Here is a 23520-nt window from a genome sequence, read left to right on the forward strand (position 1 = left end):
TTCTACCATACCGTTCTTGCTGTGCTTTGCTGATTTGAAACACTTGTGCATTCTGGGAGGACAAAAGAAGATGTACTGATGACATCCTCTGCTGCAGAGAAAGAAGACCTGTACATAGCATCATAGAATAGTTTGGGTTGGAAGGGACCTTTAAAGGTCATCTAGTCCAACCCCCCTGCAGTGAGCAGGGACATCTTCAACTAGATCAGGTTGCTCAGAGCCCCATCCATCCTGACCTTGAATGTTTCCACAGATGGGTCATGTACCACCTCTCTGGGCAACCTGTGCCAGTGTTTTACCACCCCCATTGTCAAAAATGTCTTCCTTTTATCTAGCCAAAATCTACCTTCTTTTAGTTTAAAACCATGACCCCTTGTCCTATCACTACAGGCCCTGCTAAAAAGTCTCTCCCCATCTTTCTTATAGGCCCCCTTGAAGTACTGGAAGGCTGCAGTAAGGTCTCCCTGGAACCTTCTCTTCTCCAGGCTGAACAACCCCAACTCTCTCAGCCTGTCCTCACAGGAGAGGTGTTCCATCCCTCTGATCATTTTTGTGGCCCTCCTCTGGACCCACTCCAACAGGTCCATGTCTCTCCTGTGCTGAGGGCTCCCGAGCTGGATGCAGGACTCCAGGTGGGGTCTCACCTGATAAAGACAGCTCACTTATTGTGACCTAAAGCTTTACAATCAGAACAGCTTTGGACATGCCTGAATATCTGCAGAAGGTGGGCAAAGTCTCTGCTATCTTTCTGCTATCAGAGACATAGGGCAGGAACATTAAGAGAGGCATCACCTAGAAGTCATATCCCTTGAGGTGAAGAGGCAGTTTTGAGAACAAAGAATATAACAGAAAAGTCTAAAACTACACAAGAGATCAACAGGAAGTAGCCGTCAGGCAAGCAATAAGGCATGACAAATGCAGGTATGAGAAATAAAGTCATATGGGACTGAGAGAGACATCTGGTATGTATCTCAACAAGTTTTTTTGCAGAACAAACAGCAAAGAAACATAAATAAATAGCTCGTTTTTGATCTAGTTTAACATATAAAAAGCATAATAACAATGAAATTCCCAGATGCCAAGAACTTTATATTCCTAGAAACTTAAGCCATGAAACTCACCTGCTTTATATCTATGAGCAGCTTGTTTTATATGACACTCTTACTTTTAAAATATAATTCAAATTATTTTCATGGGGACTAATTTTAAGAAAATCTTTTACCAAAAAGGAGTCATTAGCATTTGGTATTTAGACGGCATAAGGTTTTCTCTCTGAATGTGAGGGAAATAAGCCAAGAGAAGGAACAGTTAGATCACTGGGCCTTTGATTTGCCTACAAAGAAAGCAAAAGTGGTTGTGCAGTTCAAGCTGAAAATGAGAAATCTGCACAACATCTTATGCTATTTCCTTTCTGCGTTGCTGGAACTGAACATTACATTACATAGCTATTGTTAAAATAATACATAAAACATGAAAAGGTGGTTTCCGCATCCATATTTCTTTTCTTGGAAAGAGGAGTTCATGGTTCTGGGGGCTTAACCTTCGGAGATTTAGGTGAAGAAACAACAGTAAACATACAAGCCAGGGAGAGTGGTGACACCTCTGAACCTAAGGCCCTTACTGTGAGCATGCAGAGGAACAGACCCAGTTCATTCAAGTAACACTTTGCCCATATTCCAAACCCTGTAGGATAAGCTCCATAAAAAGTAGATATGTTGTATTTCCATCCATAATCCTTAAATAAAAAAACTCCCCACAACAGCTTCCAGAAGAACCCCAGAAGCAATGAAGAAGACGACTTGAAGATCCAAAATCACAAAGCACACTGGATTGCCCTACGAGTGAACAAGCCACTCCCTGAGTGAGGTTTTCCCTTTCCATCTTCCCCAAGATGGGATTCCCTGTGGAACTGGCAGCTGTTCAGATTTTGTCAACTATTAGACTTAGTGTCTTCAAAGGGACCGATGTACGAGATGATGGTTGTTGAACTGAAGAACTGTATAACTTGCTGACATGACCCTTAAGTCTCTTGAATGGTGTCTCTTGGAAGACTCTGAACAGCCCATGGAACATGCCTGTGCTGCAAGAGGAGAGTCTTCTGGAAGTAGCATCAGCGTTTGGTCTAAGCAATGAACAGTGTCAAATACTGACATTTTGGAAGAGCTGAGGCTGAAGAACTGTACAGAGACATAGACCACCAATCTGTCTGATAGAGCCATGTCTGATAGCGATTGACTTCTCTGAAGTACATCCTGCTCTCTCCTTACTTACTGGAGTTACCAAAGCAATAAATATGTATCGTTTAATTTGGGTAATTATTCTGGCATGCATGCAATCTCTTTTGATATCATATTGTCAAGATATGAAGAACAGGTGGAAGCATTTTCATACAAAATAGAGTTCAACAACCAGTAACTAGGCAGGACTGATTTGTTTAATTTAAATATTGAGACACGCATTATTTAGTCTTCTACCCTATATGGAATTGTTCTTATGTGAGGATTACAGAATTCTTTAATGCAATTAATTACATCCACTTTTGAATTATGCATATGTTCTTTTTTTTTCCCCTGAAGAAAGGATTTCCAAGAAATGGGAAGCCTGAGCAGTGGCAGGAACAGCAAAGCATGTCTTGATAAGCTATCAGTTGATTTTAGGTTTTGCCTTCAGGTGTGACAGCTGGAAGAGTTTGCTTTCTTGAAACTGCATATAGACTCCTGGCAGAGGATTGTCAGCACCTTCTAAAGCAAGAAGGAGAAAAATAAGAGAAATCAAACAGAAAAAATGAAAGTACACATCTTCCTAAGCTTCTTTCAAAACTGTCCTGTTTTGAATTTACTAAAGAGACCCTCACATAACTGATTTTGCCAGGCATGTAGTGTACCATAAAAAAACCCCAAAACCTGATTAGTGCAGGCATCTCTGGAAACCACATTCTTGATGATGTTTACATCTGTTTTTCCACCTGCAAAAAGTCAGTTAAACCCATGTTTTTACCTACTTGTTTTTTCTCCCACTTGTTGCAAAGTGAGGTTTCTAGATTTTTTTTTTTTTTCCTTGAAAACAACAGTCACGAGAAATAGAGTGATGCAGAGGAACCACACAGAAAGAAACTTTGGCAGGGGTGGGCAAGAAGAAGCTCATCTGTTAATTTTCACTCCAACCTGCCTCCTCTTTTTCTTTCTAGAAAGAGCGCGCCATGTGAATTTTTTTTCAGCAAGCCATCTATTCAACGGTTTTAGCCCTCCTTCCTGTTGGCAAATGATCCATGGACTCCTTTTGATTTTCATTAATTTGGTGGTTATTCAAATGTACTGAATGAATGGTTTATGCAAATGTGACTGTTGCTTTGAGTGTTTGCTCATTATTCATGCTGTGTGATTGATTGTCTAAGTCACAGGCTATTGTTTCTGCTCCAGGAGTGGAGAAGCCCTAAAACCCAAAGGAGATTTCAAGACGGCCAAACACCATCAGGGCTACTCTTCACACAAACATCACGTATTACCAGTGTCTAAAACATTTCCCCTTTGTGCAAAAGAAAGAGTGATATAAACAAAGCAAAGCCTCTGATATACAAAGCAAGGGGAAAAAGATAATTAAATGACTCTGCTAGTTTTCCCCTACACTAATTTTCATGATTATGCAGCACTCACCCAGGAACAATCATTGAAACTATTCAGTTGTTTGCAAATACATAAAAACAATTTGTCATGCAGGAGATCTTCAAAGGAAATGTCTTTGAGACTTGGTCAATGATTTTGTTGAGCTGGTAAGTTAAGATGCCTTAAATTAATGTTCTTTCATAGATGATTTCCATCATAAACGACTTGATAGTATCACCTATTTTTCATGTTCACAAATCATCTGTTAATAGACTGCAAATCACTTCAACATATTTGTTCACCAGGTATTGACAGCTAGTCACTGACAATGGCATGCACTGAAATCAGAAGCTCTTGAGCAAGAGTGGCCAAAGCAGCCAAGTATATCTTTTGTAAAGAAGTCCATTGCTTAAACTCAAGGTCATATATATGTGATCTGATTGCTAAATGGAAAGTACTTCAGCCTGTTCTTCCTCAGTCTTCCCTCTTCTTAATTCTTACAAAGTATCTACGCTTATCTACGTTTTAATAAAAAAAGAAAAACATCTAGTACATGTTTTGCCCACTTTATCATGCGGATTGATGGGAAGAGGCAGAAAACCATGGGTAAGGGGTTATTCTATACATTAGAACATACGGAGACAGAGGCCTGGGTCAAATAAACCCTTAGCGTGACCCCTAAAGTCATTCTTTTTGTTCACCCTATATTTCTCCATGTAAGAGTGGTTTAGGGTAATTCCTTTCACTGAAAATGTCCATCCACCTCTACGTGTACTGTTTTGTTTTCTTCAAATATTACATGTGATTTATTTTTTCCTCTTTTTACAGGGCCCTTAAATTATACCCTAGCCAGCATGAGAGCACTTGGGAACAGACTCAAAGCAACACAGCTCCCAGAAATCTGGCATTTCCAATTCTCTAGCACTTAACCTTTGTTTTTTTCCCTCCAAATAATGCTCTTATAGCAAGTGCTGGCATATACCCTTATAGCCAAATGCATTGAAGGTCTTTTTAAAGTCATGTGGATACTACACTTCAACAGGTTTGCCCTTCTTATTACCTCTGTTGTGCCTGACTTCTGAGCTCTTCCTGCCCTTTTATCACATCCCTGAAGAGTCACCTTGTGGCACCCTTCAGCAGTCACTTTCTGCACCAGCTGACCTTTACTAATTTATCTTAAAGCTGCCTCTACCCTCTGTTCTTTCTCCCTGCTTCAAAATCCATTTTCTGCCCTGCTGTCTTTATAGCAAAATGTATTGATTCCTATAGAATATCCATGTTGTTACTTCCTTCCTCTGACCTCTGTTTACCGATGATGTTTGGAGGGATGGAAACTTTGTACATCTGGAAAGTACCTGCAGCACTGGAGAGATTCTCAACAAACAAAACAATAAAAACAAGAGACCCAAGTTGTGTTTGGAGAAAACATTCCAGTTTATGTGAACCAGCACTGCACCGAGAACACCTATTGCACCTCTCCCTGAAAAGAAAATCATTATCCTTATGTGTGAAATGTGTTTCCTCTTGTACACTGCATAACTTAGGCCTTTAGTCTTTTATCTAGCTAGATCTCAAAATGTTTTATCTGCAGCATCACAGTTCTTTACTTCATCTAATGACTGAACTTTCTGATCCCAGACATTTAATCTCTGTATTTAAGCATATCAAACTGGCTTGAAAAATGGGAATTGCAAATCACATTCTCCAGAACAGAAGCCAAAGTCTCCTATTATACGAGCAACATGAGTCTTTGGTTTATTTGAAAGGACGGATAAAAAGCAACATCTAAATATCAAGCATCAATGAATATTGCCCCCTAATTTCACAAAGTAAAATTAGAGCACATAATTCTTCACACATTTAACCAAAAAAGGTCAGATCATTACCTGGTGTCTTCCAGCACAACTCAGTTGAAGAGATTAAGGCCATGCTGATTTACACCAGCTAAGAATTTTGCCCCTGTGTTTACTAACACTGTGCTATTATTCTTCTGTCTGTTGACTTTTTCATTAGTTAACTAATATGCAATTTATTTTGATGAATAGTACAACTGCCTTCAATTTGCTCCTGTAATTAAGGTACATGATCAACCACTTGTTATTCAAAAGTATGATGAACTGTTAAGGTCTGTTTAAGGAAAAAAATGCTTTGCTTTTACAGCAGCATGTGGAGGCATTTAAAAAGCTGAAGAAATTTAGAGAAAACAATTTTGAAGTCCATATAAAAAAGGTACTTTGCACAGGTATATTATAGAGCTCTTTTCCATTTCCGAACAAGAACAGTGACTCTGTAATAGAAGTAAAAGCATAAAAACATTAAAGTTTAGGTGGCCATGAAGTACACATTCGCTGCACAGGTATTCCCACATTAATTAAAATGCACTGCAGTCCTGACAGGAAAAAATATTAACCCTATCCTAAGGCAGGGAGAGAGAGAGGAACTCTGAATTAAGTTAAATTAATGATTTATTTATTTTACCAGTATGATGCATTTAAACATTCCCACTGAATCCCAACTGGTACAAATAACTGAAATCATCACACATCAGCAACAAGCTGGTTTTGTGGCATTTCTACCCATGTCTGAAGCAGGAGAGATTACCTCATGAGGGAGCCTGTTCCTAAGTAAACCACAGGTAGGTAAGAGATTCTCAGGAGACTGGTTTATGCAACTGAACTTCTCTGTGCTTAACTCAATTTCAGAAACATCCAAACTTCACTTGTCACTGCCCTAAGATTTTCTTGAGTAGATGAAAACTACTGTGTCCTTATATTACAGTAGCAGGAAGAGAATGGCCTTGAAATACCTGTGTTAAATACACTTGGGTACAAGATAATGAAAGCTAAACCAGGGCTTACCCTACCCAAATATTTATGGAAAAGAGTAAACTGTTTCAATGTAAATAACAGGAGAAAACGATTGTTTGCATTTTTATCTTGTGAACTAAAGTGTGAAGGACTTCAGCAACTTGCTTAGAGACGTATATGAAGTGATTCTTGATCTGATGCTGCTTGCAACCAGACCAGTGTTTTATCCAGAGTTCAGTCACGACTTTTGTGTAAAGCTCAGCCCTTCCTTTCTCATTCTTTTACTAGAAAAAGTTGAGAGAAGCTCTTGGAAAACTGGTAACAAACATTCATAGAGAATCCATTTCAAAATGACCAAGTAATGCATAACAGTGATCTTCATTGTACTGTCATGATTCACTAAAATTTTATTGGAAGTTAATGATTTAACAAGTGTTCTTCATTTGCAAAGGAACAAACAGAAGAAATTCTTTCATGGAGCAAAAAGATGGGAACAATTTGCAGCTTCCAAAACACAAGGTTCTGGCCAACAGAGAAGTACATACCAGGCACACGTACAAAAGTGTTCTAGGACAATTATTTTTGGTAGAGGTGCTTACGTGAGCAGCAGAAGCCACAGGAAAGAACAAACTAGAAATAAAGTGAAGGTAATGGACTGAAAAAGGAGCGTAGCTCTGAAGAACAGTCTAGAAAGAGTACCATCTGGGCAGAATTAACATCTAAAAGATGTTGGCAAAGAAATATGCCCTATTTCATTCTTTGCATGTTTAAAAAAACGGGATTTTCTGCATTTTTTTAAATAAAGATTTTTGCATCTTTTGTCCACCACCAACCAACAGAACCCCAAATCTGACTTTTCTAAAAGGGGATAACAGTTCTTGTTTACCAGACAAGCACGGTTAATTTGTCTCCATTAACTGTTTAAAACATAAATATCGTAAGGTTTTTCATATGATTTTATATACCAAGAGTATAGTCTGCAGACCTGGTAATAAATTTGGGCCTAAATTTTAAACAGCAGAATACTGAAGTTCAGACCTTAGACATATTAAAACATGTAAATAAACTGAGTAATTTAATAACAAGCAATTTCAAATAAATAAATAAAATGGGCAACATAGCACTTTTAAATCAAGATACCTTCAAAAGTTTACCACTGAGAACTTTTTCCAACTTTTAAAATGTCAGCATTTTCTTCCTCAGGAAAGAACCTCTTTTTTTCTTAGTAGCTGCATGTCTTTGCTAGACTGACCCTTAGATTTGTGCCATAATTTTTCAGGGAAAAAAAATCGCTGTCCTGTGTTGAAAGGAACTTCACGCACTAGGCTATTTCAAACTGGCATTCAGAGCAGCTGAAGAATGGTACAGACAATGTGAATGCCTTGAGATATTCTCCAGCCCCGATCTTGCATATCAGAGTTACTACCCTAATGTTGGCTTGAACATTTTCTGCCAAATACATTGATCTCAGCCTTCAAAGAATCTTTCCAGCTTAATTTTGAGGGTTCAATGAGTTTAGGTAAGGCCTGGATTACTGAAACTTAAGGTACACCTTTGAAGAAACATAAATCTTCTCAAACTGAAAAACAATACCGATTTTGAATTTCATTCCCTTTATAGAATTTGTTAAAGAAAGGATAAACTGAGACTATAAACATTGACTCATTAGTAGAGCAGAGCGAGATGTGAATTCTCTCTGCCAAAAAAACCCACTAGGTTCTGGCGCTGGTCACAGTATATCGGTTTTCTACTTTAGATGCAAACAGTATCTCACAAGCTTATTGCCAAAATCTGATGTTATCAGTTGTAAACCACCAAGATTTACCTACAGTTTGTGACTCCTGAATATTCACACGTCTTTGCTGTCCAAAGTATAGAACTTCTCTTCCTTTTTGTCTTGCTCACTTTGAAGTTGTCAGCAAAATGCACATCATGCCCATATGACAATGTTAAAGACATAATCTCTCTCCAAATTAATCTACATATCCATCCACTTCTTGTTGTCCTCTTTTTCCTTTGCCATCAATCCATTTATGCTTTCCCTCCCATCTTTCATTCTTTCCTCTTTTCCACTTTTAATGTTTTTTTCTCATTTCTCTTTATTGCTGAATGTTTTAGATTTTTTCTTTTTTCCCCTCTACATTCTTGTTTGTTCAGTTTTCTCCTCAGTCTTTCAAAGCATTTCAGCCATCTTCCAAACTGTCTTTTATTCTACTCCTCTCCCCTTTCTTGACTGTTCCTTTCAACCCATTTTCTCCTGTTCTGTTATCAATTTGCTTTGGATTTCTTTTCAACAGCTCTGACTTTCTCAAAACGTTTCCCTGGAAATACCTCAGAAATCCTTGCAATGTTTGAGCCAAGATGATTTCCTCTCCACAGGTAAAACAGTAACATGAAAAAATGGACAAGAGATCAAATGTCCCAAGAGGCTCTCTTAAAAGCCCTTTTAAGTATCCAGAGGAATTCCTAATTAAAATAAGAACTGCTTTTGCATCTATGGTGATGTAAAATTCCACTGTTGATTAAATAGCTGTATGTTGCACTAAATGGACTTAGTGTTATACCTTAATAATATAAGTTATGCTGTCTGTGAGAAAAGAAATGCAACATTAGAAAGCTGCTTAAATACTCCAGAGAGACACAATTCAAGGGAATGTCTGGTCTGATGTTCTACACAGATTTCAATACAAAATGCTACATGAACATCAAATTACAATCCTACTGAAAGAAAAAAAATTGACAAAACCAGCACTAATAATGCCTAAACTTCAAATTTCTTCAGCACATCCAGACACAGAGAGATCAGGTTTACTATGACAACAATAGTATATATGTTTGGTCTGGCTCTTATGGAATACAGTACTTAAGAGTCCACAATGTACATGCTGTGCTAATTGCACTTTGAAGTCACCCTCTTTGGTTTCTGCCAGGAGCACAGAACACAGCTTGTGCACATTGTTTCCTACCTGATTAGTTCCATACACGTGCTTTTAAGGCAGAAGATCTCTAATTCAGTACTGGCAATCCTTAGAGCTGCAAGTCTGGGACTCAATATTGTCAATATTAGCTTAAAAATGATAGAATAACAATATAGAAACCAACTTGCCTTTTTGTGTGTTGCCTGAACTAGAGGCATCACAAGACAGCTCTTCTCCACACAAGTCATTAACGTGTATGAAAGTGCTTCAGTCTGGTTTAACCTGTTTGAGAACATAATATACAAACGAAAATGTCACACAAATGTCATTCCAGTCTGGCTATCTATAATAGGAAATTTCACGTAGACACCCTTCTAACCCAGCAACAGAGCTACAGCATGGCCATACTACGTTGCCCAGGCATTTCCTTCCTTTTTTAACACATTCTTCACCTATTTTCTCCTTGACCCATTTCAGAAAAACCTTTAAACGCTGGCTTAAGTTTAGTTTCCTGAAGATCCCTCTAGAGCTGGGTGTGAAAGCCTACTTCCAACATCCCCACCTGATGTCTCACTTTGTCTCCTCACCTCATTCTGCTCTTTGCTGTTGTCTATCCTTTGCACAATCACCTCAACTTCCCCTCAGACATGCAGAAACTTCAACAGGATGGCAGTGAATGGACAAAGCAGGGATAAAGTGCAGGCTTTGCCTGATTTCAGCTCCAGTTTGGCAGAGTGTTTCAGCACATATCCTGATATGGTAACTTTCCTAGACAGGAGAAAAATGTGACCTCCCTTACTCATTTATTCATTTTCATAATACAAGCATCAGTGCAGCTTTATTAACAATGGCAAGTCTCTATATACTTTTTTCACTGCTGTTGTCTATAGGCATTTTAGAAGACAGAGGAAGACAGTAGAATTACTGATTTTAAAATCTCTGGTTTTGAGAGATGGAGACCTCACAATTTTCTGTCCATTCATCCCCTTCTCTCCTCCTGTCTATTCAACAATAACTACCAGCCGTGTGCACTGTGATCCACCCTACAGCAGCAAGTTGTGTCAGCTATTGATGGCAGATGTTATGTAAATTTGTTTAACCTACACACTGTATCTCCACCGAGTGATGACATAGTTGTGGAAAGAGACCAAGTGGCATCAAAAAAATATGGGACTTGGGGCTGTTGGGGGCAGGTGGGCAAAGTGTCTAAAAAGCATTGAAATCTTAAACCTTTGAATCATTAATTCCAATGTAGGTGGCAGCAGGAGAGAGGAACTTAATTCTTGGAACGTAATAAAATAAGTGGGGATCTAGATCTGCAGTGTCAGGAAAATATATGTCCCTACATATCCCTGTGTTAGCACCTAGAACCCTGCTGTGGCTACGATCTATGCAAAAACAGCACTGGAAATGTTTCCACCCCCAAAAAGAGCCTAGCATTAAACCTAACAGTCTACAAGCAAATGTCAAACAGATGGTGGAAGCACAAGGGAGCAATGAACACCAGAATAAGCAGGGCCAGAAGACACCAGTGCTTAACTACTATCAAAGTTGTTTGTTGGCACCACAGTTGAGGTGTTTTCAAAAGATATATTTTTTAAAAAATCTGCATAGAAGCCACCTGAATTTTGCCCTTCCCATGTGTAGTGGGAAACATGTGAGACTGTTTATCCACAAATTTGTCAAATGGGCAGTGTCATGGTACCACGAGTATGAGTTAGCCTTGTACATAAGCGCAGAAGCTGGCTGTCGGTTCCCAGACTGTTGTGAAATACAATGTTCAGAGTGCAGAAAAACTCTGGGACTTGTTCATTGCTTCGCCAGGCAGACAAGGCTGTAAGTATGTACCTCAGTAAGGTACTGTTTGCTAATAGTTTAGGTAAGTGCCTGCTATGACTGCCCTTACTTTGCCTTTAGCATTTCTAAATGAGCGACGTTAGCAGTTGAGGAGAACGTCAGAAATAAGCACATGTCGCCAACTCAAACACCTCTCCCACGAATGCAGTAAAGGTTCTTAAGAACAAGATCCTTGACCGGGAGCTTGTAAATATCTAACATTTTGTCAGTCAAGTGTGGGATGAAATGTTAGAGCTCTTCTTACCAAAAAAAAAAAAATTAAAAAAAATAACTTTTAATCTTTTGTGCCTTTATAAACCTGCGTAAATTTAAAGCCTCTTTTACCCACTAAATAAATACATACTTCTACCAGCTTTGCCTTAATGTGGTTTAAGGGTGGTTTCAGGGCAGCTAGCAAACAGCATGGACTTCAGCTTCTATAGTAGGGTGGTCTATAAAACTAAGATGCTTTTTCCTAGTGCTCAGCATCCAAATACCTTTCTCAGACATAACCAGCGCACATTAGTGCAACAAAATGCACACACAAAAGTGTGTCCCTCCGTTAAGCCACATGAGCTGGTAATGCACAAGCTGTATGCAAGTGTCTTCTGGTAACATTTGTTAGTGAGACAAGATTCATGGCTTGGTTAGGTTAGGAAGAAGAGCATGTGCTGAACCTGGAGGGTCAATGCTCAGGTTTGTGAGAGCAATGCAGTCTGCTCTATTTGTGCTTTTCATTGCCTCCTCACCAAACTCATATTCCATTTCTCAATTTACCCACAAAGGTAGCTATGGTTTGGAAACATACTGGAATTTCTTGTGATTGTTTATTTCAGATAAAGAAATTATGTTGCAGAAAAATACGAACAGTATTCTTTCACTTAAGCATGTGCCTTATTCAGAAGAAGTAAATCTGAACAATAAAGCTGTTTAGAAATGGATTTTGCTTGATTCATTCCAGTAGATTTGAATGTTGGCCTAGAAAAGCAGCCATCATCGGTTTAGGACAGCATGGCACTGTCTACTGAGGAGTAATGACTGCAAAGTCAGCTAAATTAGATATGATGAAGCAGCCTGAAGCTTTCAGTGAGTTCATTAAAGTGCACCACGCAAAATGCTGCCTAGCAGGAGAGCTGATGTGGCTGGAAACAAAAAGCATATTTAGTTCAGCTCAACCAGAAAAAAGTCTGTTGGGACAAACTGTGCTTCTGACACATCTGGCAACCTGGACCTTCCTGTGCATGTCCTGTAGCTATCCAGAATGAGATGCTGGAAGAAAAAAACAGAAACAGGAGCTCGAAGCCACTTTAAAGACAAAGAATCAGAGGCAGCTTGGTATTGAAAATGCAGTTGAATCTGAACACGAGAGCCAGCTGCAATTGTGGGAATGGGAAGAAGCAGCTGAAACAAGACAAAGCATGAGGGAAGCCAAGGAAGGGCAGAAAACTGAGCAGAGGCAGCACCCAGTATCCCAGGACCCATTTTCCAACTGCACTGTCCACCTCCGAGAGCTGTGCGTTCACTTTCTCTTGAGGGCTTCTTTCCTGTGGAGTCTCTCATGTGTTTTATACAAACAGAGGCAGCAGCAAAAACACTAGAGACTCGTTTTGATTTTTAAGTGCAAATGAGAAGGACAGGCGGGAGGGTGCTAGTTATTCTCAGGACTCCAAGCCCAGATCTTGTGCCAGATGTTTGAAGAATCACCATTGTTAAAATTGCAATGGATTTATCTGAAAGCAACCATCTTTGCAAAATAGTCTCCGAGAAGAGAGGGGATAAAGAAGGGAAGCTGCAAGAAGAAAACTATGACCAAAATGAAAGACAATGGAAATGGTTGGGAATTTTTCAACCAAATGCTTTCTCAGTCATTCACTGATTCACAGGAATGAAACTTTTCACAGCATGACTATTACTAAGTATTTCTCAGGTAGAAGCCCTCAGGTACACTGCAGACCTTCTGAGCAGGCAGGAGAGAAACCCATCCCACAGTACTGAAGGCATAAAGATTACCTAAACTCAGCTCACTTGCTCTTGGCTTATATTTCTCATTAAACACCCTCACCAGCAAGAAATTTATCTTCTTTTCTTACAAGGACAGGGTGTATATGTGGACACACATGCTCACATGAAAACCCCAACAGAACATATAATCTTTTCCTCATGTGGCATAGGAACATTCTTCTTAAATCTCAAAAAATTCTGCATCTGAGGAAAACCATTCTACTGAGCTCTACTAACAAGTTAAATAAAACTAATAATCATATCTATTAAACACTAAACACCTATTTAGCTCTTCCAGTTAACTGGCCTGGAACACATCTAAATTAAAGTAGGCTAGTGCAAATATACTAATTCAGTAACAGTAACATGAACATCCCTGTAAATCAGAGCTGATCAGGTGCCAAGTAAGCTTGCAGATATTTTACAGCTTTCACCTTTGCTCTGCTCATGTTAGTGTGAAAAAGAGAACTCGTATCTTTGACCTTACGAAGCAGCCTTCATACATAAATGTGAAGATTTCTAAGGAGACAAAATAATCTTCACCAAGATGAATTTGCCTCTGATAGCATACAAAATATATCATATGGGTATTTCCTCAAGGGTGAAATATCTTTTAAGTCAGTGTACATCAAAGAAAAACACTTGTAAATGTTTCTGTTTGGTATGGTATCTAAGATTTCTTCAGCCAAGTGGGAAAAGTATAATTGTATGAAAGGATGTGGAGAACTACATGTATTTTAACACATACCTCTCACACATGCCCCCAAAATCTTTTAAAGAGAGTCATATTTTCATGACATTTTATAAGCATATATACTGAGAAAAAACAACGTATTTCAGGTTTGTTTTCACATATTTAGAAGAAAACCACAATAATATCTCTGAAATTCCAGAAACATTAACATGATCAACATCTTAACAGTGAAAATGTAATTGTGTTTACAGAAAAATACCTTTTTTTACCTTGTATCTATTTTGTATATATATGTTCTTTGTATCTTTATATCTTAGGAAAGCTCACAGTTGTTTTTTCATCCAATTCAATGACAAAAGAAGGTAGCACATAGTGATTTAAGACATTTAATCCAAGCTTAACAACTTATCTCCTGTTTGTAATATTGCTAATGAGTAGCCTGTCAAGTAGTGGGAAAATATCTTTACAATTAGAGACTTGAATGCAACCTAATTTTCTTCTGCAGGATGTTGTAGATCTGCCCTGAAATCAACGGCATTATGATGTAATAATTTGAATGTGGGGTAAGAGAAAGTTTGAGATCTTCTGAAGGAAGGAAAATATAACAGTAGAAGAACAACTGAGTTTTTAATAAACCATTTTAATGCTCACTTTGAGAAAAATGAAAGTCCTGGAAGGCTGTAAGGTGACTGAAACTGAATCATGAGAAAATTAATTTAGCACAGAAAGAATCTGGAAAGGAAAGTTAATTCCTTGTCTACATTACAAATTCAACCATGTGGAGAGAAGCCTAGATGCAAACAGACGCATGTCCTGGCATGACGTCCATTTAGCCATTCTATTCTTGTTCAGAAAAGACTGAAGACGCTTAGAAAAATGTCCTCATGGCTCAGAATTAAAAAAAAAATAAATCCCTAAATCCTTTCATTTTCTTAAATGTGCCATTTTTAGAGCTAGCTGAAAATTTCGGAATCAAATATTTGCTTACATCATTTCTCCTGTTTTATTCATTGCTCATGAACTTTCACACACTTGCAATTTTTTGTTTGCACATATGTTTAGGAAACATCTGTTCTTTGTTCGCATCTGATTGAGATTGTCTATGCATGAAGGCGGCAACTGGTTATCTGTTCCTGTCACTTATTTTCATCTAACTTTATAAGCTCAAGTCAGAGGGACCAGTGACCGAATACAGCAGGAGCTGAACATTTGCCTTGTGTAGCTGGTGAAATGTCTGACTTTCACATAATGCATATCTTCAGCAAGTAGATATCAAGGCACTTTATTGAAGGAGACCAGTATCATCATCATTATCATCATCTTGGAAACAGAAAAGAGAAAAAAGACCACCTGACTTGGTCAAGATCAGTCACCAGATCAGTGGGAGTGCTTAACATCAGTTCTCCTGCATTCTAGTTCATGTCTCTCTCCTTTGCTCTACACTATCTTCCCATAACAAAAGGACGAAACACTTTTTTTTTTTTTTTCAAATAACTAGTTTGAAACCAGTAAGAAAATAAGAAGGGAGTTACTTACAAAGTGATCAATTATATTGAATAATTTTGGGGCAACAAATAATTTCATCAACACATCCTGTCTGAGTATACGATTTCATTTGAATGATGATTGATACAGGAACTTGAACATCAGCCAGCATACAGGACCCTGCAACAGTAGCATTTCTTTTTTCCATTATTGAAGATGGCACTATTTCCTACGATGTTTGTGTTTCAGCAATATAGAATTTTGCTCCAACAATAGATTCTTTAAAACTGTGCAAGGTCTCACAGATGCCCACCATAACTGAACTAGAATACACTTGATAATAATATTTATTTGCTAAAAGTCATGTTTGTGATTACCTCTCCTGACAGGCATAGTGTAAGAATATGCTTAGCTACAGATTTGATGGAGGCAGCCAGGTTTCTACAACAAAGGGCTTTTTGCCTTCCTAAATTCTATTTTTAAAAGCGTCTGGTATTGTACAGCAGAAGCAATTGTGTCAGAATTAAAGTTCCCGCTTTTTATCCCCGTTTCTATTTACCTGTCTGCAAAACAATCTAAATTTTCACTGCAATTCTCCTTGACATTTCCCTTATCTATTTTCTTTTCTCATTAGTCTGCCTTATGAGAAAATATAGGGGCAGAATGCTAAATCAACTTTATGGTCAACACATCTGGTGCGTATTGACAGACAGATTGTCCCCATACGTAAGTCTTGAGTTTGAGGATTTTTTTACCAGAAGCGTAAGAACATGTTCTTCCTGAACTGGAATATGTTCAAGAAAAACCTTTGCACATAAAAGACTGTTATTCACCTAAAAGGAAGCAAGTGTCATCATTATAGCAAAGCAATGTAAACATACAAAAAAGAAGAGAAAGATGTATTTTCTATCCTTTCTCTGAATACCTGGTTGGCTGGTTGATTTGTTTTACCTTTTCAATTATATATATGAAGTCATTTTCACTAAGAGGCATTCCAGGAGGAATTGGTCTATGTCCAAACACTTGCGATTTTTTTAATTTTGCCAAGGCAGAATACCGTATTGCCAGGAGTCAAGACCAAGAGTCAGAATTCATGGCTTCAGTTCCTAGAAGATCAGACTTGATTGATATGTTCAATGGGATGGGACTCTGATCTCAGTTGCAGTTCATGGACATTTCCATGATAAACAGAATATTAAATTAAATGTATTTTATACACTGTGTATCACTAAGCATCTCATATTATGATCTTCACGACCCACCTGTGGGGTAGAGAGGCTTATACTCCTCATTTGTCACATTTGGAACAGAAACCATATGATTTCTCTGTAGTCACACAGAAAGTAAGAAGTAAAGGATAGGACAGGTCTTCCCCTGCTGAAGACACTGCAGTGAGCCCTCTACCTTGACAAGAGCATCGTTCATATTCAGATAGAAGGTTCTACCAAAAATGGTGGCACCCACAGTAAATGTGACTGCTGCTTCTCCACTGTTGGCAGTTTTCTCCAAGTGTGGTGTAATGTGTTGGACCGCTTTGAGAAGTTCCTACTAGCTGCCAGCAAAAAGAGAAGATGCATCCTAGGCCCTCAAGGTTTCACAATTCAGCTGTAAATAGGATATAACAAGAGAATTCATAATAACCATAAAGTAAGTTGAAAAACAGAGAGAAAGGCAAAGAAGGCCTAGTGTTTCTATCATTATATGGTGATTTACTTTAGCATCTGCTAGTCCCAAGTTTTAGATATCTCTCTCCAAAAACTTGCAAATACAAACATGGTATCAGATACAAGTAAGTGAATATGGATGTCTTAACTAGATCATGCTCTTCTCTCACTTGCAAATGTCCAATACAATGATTTGTACCCTACAGGAAGTCCACGTTCACAGAATCACAAAATGGTTGAGGTCGGAAAGGACCTGTTGAGGTCATCTAGAGCTGGTTGTTCAAGACCAAGTCCAGGTGGCTTTTGAGTATCAGATGGAGATACCCTCACAGTAAAAATGTGTTTCCTAATGTTCAGAGGGAAAATCCTGTGTTTCAGCCGGAGCCCATTGCCTCTGGTTCTGTCACTGGGCCCCACTGAAAAGAGCCTGCCTCTTTGCACACACCCTTCGGGTATTTATACACATTGATGATATCTCCCTTCTCCAGGCTAGGCAGTCCCAGCTTTCTCAGCCTTTCCTCACAAGAGAGATGCTCCAGACCCTTAATCATCTTAATGGCCCTTTGCTGGACTCTCTCCAGTGTGTTCATTTCTCTCTTGTGCTAGGGAGTGCAAAACTGGACACAGCACTCCAGATGTGGCTTCACCAGTGCTGAATAGAGGGGAAGGATCACCTCCCTTGACCTGCTGGTAACACTCCTCCTAATGCAGCTCCGGACACCATTTGCCTTTTTTTCTGCAATGCAACATTGCTGGTTCATGTTCAACTTAGTGTCCACCAGGATCCTCAGGTCCTTATCTGCAGAGCTGCTTTCCAGCTGGTCAGTCCAAATATACTGGTGCCTGGGGTTGTTCCTCCCCAGCTGCAATATTTTGCAAATCCCTGTGTTGATCTACCGTTGAACTAAAAATGAGAAAGAAATTCTTGAAGTTGTTGGAATCCATAATTATTCACTTTTTGTGCAAGTCTACCAAAATGCTCTTTATGAAGGCAAACTTTAATCACTTCTCTTTATAGAAATAAGTTGGTATTTCAGAATAACAGTAGAAAATCTAAGCTCAAATATAACCGCCACTTCAGAAACAAATACTGACTTCATTTGCCTGAAAACCATCCAAAATGTAGATACCAATTTATTTTAATAAGCTCAAAGACTCTAGAAAGAGACTTACTATGTTACATATTTTTGTTCCGCAAAAATACCAATTTGTCAAGATTCAAAGATGAAAAATATCACCTTATGTTTAATTCGACAGGATACAGATGCAATAGCTTAATTTCAGAATTAATGTACATAATTTTCTGATTTTCAAGACCCAAAACATCCTCATTCATTTTCTGCAACTTTCTAAAAAGCAGTATTTTTTAGAAGACTGCTAAAATGATTTGTTAATTTTCCCAAGCAGTGGACAAAAGTTTCTGACCCTAAGACTTGCCTTCCATGATTTTAATCTGTCTATGTCATTCCAATGTCCCTGCACCTCCTTTCCCACCCACAAAGTGAGACCCTTAGTCCCTTGACCTCCTTGTCCCCATGACGCTAGCGACACTTCACAGCCTTGTTTCGCTTCCAAAGATGCCACAAAGCACTGGGAAGCACTCAAGGGCTCAGAAGCCAAGCTGTAGTTATCTGTCATCTTAGCAGACTCTTTCTCACTTTAAAATCAATCTTTGGTTGGATGTAACTTGTGTAAGCAGCAATCACAGCCTTCTTTCAATTTTTATTTCTCAGTCTACTCACTGTAGAGCCAGCCCGGGAAACTGAAAAAGTATGCCAGTAAAGTATGTTGGAAGAACGTAAAGCAGAAGTAGAGAAGAAAATATGCACCTCATTATTCAATACATACTTTCAGATTGAAGTCAAACATATCAAAAAATCACCCGCCTACAAAGAGTACCCCGAAGTTCATGGACTAATTTTTAAAACAAACATATACAAAGCCACCTACAGATAATTTAAATGTGACAGATCTACTAGCATTGATAAGCATGCCATTTCATACACCACCCTGATTAGGCGTGGAAGGGGGTTTTGGGTGACTTCCAGATATTCTGCGTCTCTTCTTCGAAACCAATGGGATTTGGTAATGCTTAACAACTTGGAGGAGACGCTCAGCCCTTTGCAAGACTGAAGCTATGATTATGGGTAGACAGAAACATTGTTAAGCCAATGTTTTAAAAACACGTATGTCAGTGTGATTTGTATATGTGTAGCTGTTCACGGAACATGTCAGAACTGTACCTTAAAAACACACCTCAGAGTTAATACAGTTATTCAGATATTAGAAATGGCTGCAGGTTTAGCAGAAAGGTATGTATGTTCTCTGAGTAGCAGGACAAGAGGGGAGGGGCGAATAGGGAGAGGGTAAGGATAAGGAAGAGAGAAAAAGGAGAGGAGAGGAGAGCAGAGAAAGAATATTCCCATAGGCTCAAAGAGGAAAGATGAAAACAATGTTAAGAACAAGCTAAAGAACTGAACCCCCCCCCCAGTTGAATAATTACAGCTTTGCAAGACCATGAAAATATATCAAAACAACATCACTGCAAACTGATATGCATCTCTTTTGAGGCAAATCTTACTGAGGCAAAAAATATATTACAGTAAATGCTGAGTAGGATTCACAGATTTCACCATTTACTAGCAGAATTTATAGTTATTATTCTCATCTGTTTTTCATTAACACTGAAATTCCATGTGAAATCCTAGCTTCATTGAAGTTAATGCCAAAACTCTCTTTGACTATAATGGGCTCAGAATATCTGCATCATTAGGTACTACTACATATATTAAGTAGCTTACAGGAGTATAACTTACTACATTAAAGACATATTTCAATATTAAAGACATATTTCAATGCACCCAGTAAAAGAACAGAGGCTAAAATGAAATGCAAGACTCACTGGATCTTTAATCATTGTCCTAGTTAGCAAAACTATAACCATATTTTCATGCACACTTTAAGATGGCGTGAGTGCTGCTGCCAAAAGAAGTCAACCTAACCATTTTTGCTGGATGGTTTCTAACATGAATTGGTTCTCTGATTCAACTTGCTGCACAAACGTGCTGCTGAAGGCAGGGAGAAACATGGAGTCAGGCATTTATGTCTGCCTATGAGAGGAAAGCATGTCTTCCTTTAGTGGAAACGATCGTTTGTTCCAGCTTAAAGTATTTGTGGAACTGTGATGGCAGAGGGATCAGGACCTGTGTTTTTTCAGAAAAAAACTTCAGGTACAAGTACCAACAGACAATAGCACGTTAAAACAGTGGATGAAAAACACCAGTACCTATTTATGATGTGCATGGCAGAAACATGATAACTGAATTGTGCATCAGAAGAGCTCATGCACTAGCCCTGATGCTGCTACTACACTGAGGAGTAGGCATCTTCAAGCCTCCATGGTGTTCAGGTTCCCACTGTGAAGGCAGGCATGAGCTTGTTCTGCCCAAGCAACTCCAAGACTCTGACTGTAAGTTATTTATGAAACAGAAGCATGTAGCTACAGTCAGCCCTGCAAGCATCAAAGGTCCATTGAAACATAAAATATATTAGCTTCTAGTCCACCTGGAGCACAGGCAGAGCATGCTGTGTCCGCCTGCAAAAGGCAATGCAAATGTAGCCTTCGGTCGTCTTCTGCTGGCACTCGTCACTGGTCTGGTCTATTTGCACAAGGAGATCTTCCTCCCAGCAACCCTCTCTCACCCCAGATCCTGTTTGGACCCCTTAGTCCTGCACAGCACCAGCAACAGTTCCCTACTGCTCTCTCTCAGGAAAGGGAAAATTTAATCTGATGTGTCTGAATAAGCCTGCACTGCAAAGCTGCAGCAGATAATTCCCTCTCCATCACCCGATTTAATTCCCAGTTTCCAAGGAGTGGAAGTTGAGGGTGAAAGCTGCAGCAGGTAGGAAGGAGTGCTGCTAATTATGAACCATGTGGGGGACATGGATTTTCTTGCTCTCAGGACTACACAACACCATATTGCTTATGCAGCAAATGGCAAAACAGAGTGATGTCTCTGATGACTCTAATGGAGACAGGAGACCCCAAAAACGTTTCAGTAGAGCTCCATTGACTTCAATAGGCTACAGCAAGAATTGAAGAAATTCACCCACTGAGAAACTAATAATGATATGGGTCTTTTTTACTGCCCTTCCTTTCTAGGTGCTCTTGAAGTAACTTAAATATGGATAAGAAGGTGTGCGTAAAGGAGGGAGAAAAAATGGGATTTAAAGGAGGAAAAAAAAATTGGAGGAGGTGGGAGAAAGGAAGGAGCTAGCAAATGAAATCTTATCCCGTTTATCTCATAGTTCTAATGATCTGAAAAGAAGGGGAGGAAAGAACAAGGAAAAAATCAAGGAGCTTAAAGTAATTAATTAATTCATTGCTCAGATTGTCTTCTATTCTTCAGCATAGAAAAGGAAATCAAGATTAAAAATAAAAATGAAAGTGAAAGTTATTAGAATAATTAACTCATAATTACACTGTTGTGCTGATTTGTTTTTGTTCCAACTATATAAAAAGAAGTCCAATAAATCATAGTCCAACAAGTTATTTCATTAACAATTACTTTTTTTACTAAGTAAAAGCTTTTGAAGTGTGCAATTAAATGCCATTTGAAAAAAGAAGGAAGATTGGTGCTCAAAACAGAGATCACCCCAAACAAATATCCCCTATATCATGTTAAGAAATTATGGATGTCCACTCAATTTGGACTGGTCTGTCTTTACAAGGCATTGCGCTCTAGGAGACACCTCTCTTTCCTCTGTGTAGCCCCTACAAGAAAGTACACTCCTAAACATGTGCTTCTAATGCAAAAGTGGAAACCTGGCATGCAACTGAACTTCACAAAGCCTGAAATGCTGCTTCTGAAGAGGGGAAATGCCCCGTGTGTTTCAGTGGAGAGCCAGTGCTCTGGAAGACCTCTGCCAGTGCAGCTCCTCAGTGCCTGTTTTTGATAACAAGAGAAAAGTGCGTGGATCCAACCCACCCCAGCTCAGCCATGCACCACACCTTTGGCCATACCACAGCAGATCTGCTGAGCTGATTTCTGCTGAGGGAGCAGAAGGGGAAAACAGCAGCACCCCATGCCACTGCCCTTGCTGGTGGGGGAAGTCCAGGCTGCTTCTCCTCCCGAGAGACCTGCTGGGGGCAAAGCTGTTGGGGACCACAGACCACAGACGGAGATCCACTCCGGCACTGATCCTGACGGAGAAACCTCTCGTGTGCAACCACGGACAGTTTTAAATCTGCTAGTTACCCCTGGGTCTTGCAATGATTTGACTGCTTGTGCTATATATATACGTAATGTATGTGACCAGCGTAGAGACAGAGATGATGTGGTATATAAATGAGTGCTGTAGTGGAAAAGATATGCACCAGTTTGTCTCGTCTAAATTAAAATCACACCAAAGTCACTGCTGAACACTCAGTATACTGAACTCCCTCAGCAACGACTCAGAGGTGCATGATCTAAGGCAGCAGCTAATGCTGGTAACTTCTGCGAAATGAAGGGTGAACGAACTCGCAAGGAAAAAAATAATCACGGCCATTCTTGCTAGCAAGACCCAAAAAGAACAACAATATTATAGGATGAGGCTGTGATCAGCCCCCAAAAAGTCCTGTGTCAGCTGCAGATAATACTAGCCTGGAATACACAAATTTTGGTTATTACATCTGGTTATATTATTTCTTTTAATATCTTATTGTTTTTGTTGTTTTTGTTCTGTGTGTGTTACTTCTGGTAGTATATATAGTTCATTATTATTACTACTGTTATTATTAATATTATTGTTATCATTATATACCTCTATAGCACCTGCAAATATCGAAGTTGATAAAATGTCTACTGTTAGAACCACTTTTAGGGAAAGCTGGTCTTCTGAATCATTGGTAAATTTTGGCTTTTGAATCTTCCTTATATATAGAGTACAACATGGAAATTTTTTTACCCCCAGTAATCCTCACCATTGGATAGTACATATCATCTCCAGGCTACTCATTTGCCTAGGCTGCATCTTCCAGCACTGTGTCGAATTTGACTTGATGTGGGGAGTTCAAGGAATTGGGAAAAGAAGACTTGAAAGGAAACTGCTCAAGACACCAGTTGAATAGCATATGATGAATAGCCAAGTTTCCAGATGATATAAATAGCTGTAGTTTTGCTGAAGCTAGTAGACCTGTACTGGAAAGTAACAGAATGCCTTGTTAGACACAAAGAGATTTTAAGGGGAACTTTAATTTTCCAAATAACCTATGCTAACTAATTTGTTTCAGGATGCCGTGGTTTAACCCCAGCCAGCAACTAAACACCACGCAGCCACTCGCTCACTTTCGCCTCCCCTCACCTGTCAGGATGGGGGAAAGAAATTGGGGGGAAAAAAGTAAAACTTGTGGGTTGAGATAAAGACAGTTTAATAGGACAGAAAAGGAAGGGAATAATAATAATAATAACAAAGACTAAAAAAATACAAAACAAGCATTGAACAATACAAGTGCTCACCACCCATTGACTG

Source organism: Phaethon aethereus (assembly GCF_964289735.1).
Source record: "Phaethon aethereus genome assembly, chromosome: 2".
Taxonomy (NCBI): Eukaryota; Metazoa; Chordata; class Aves; order Phaethontiformes; family Phaethontidae; genus Phaethon; species Phaethon aethereus.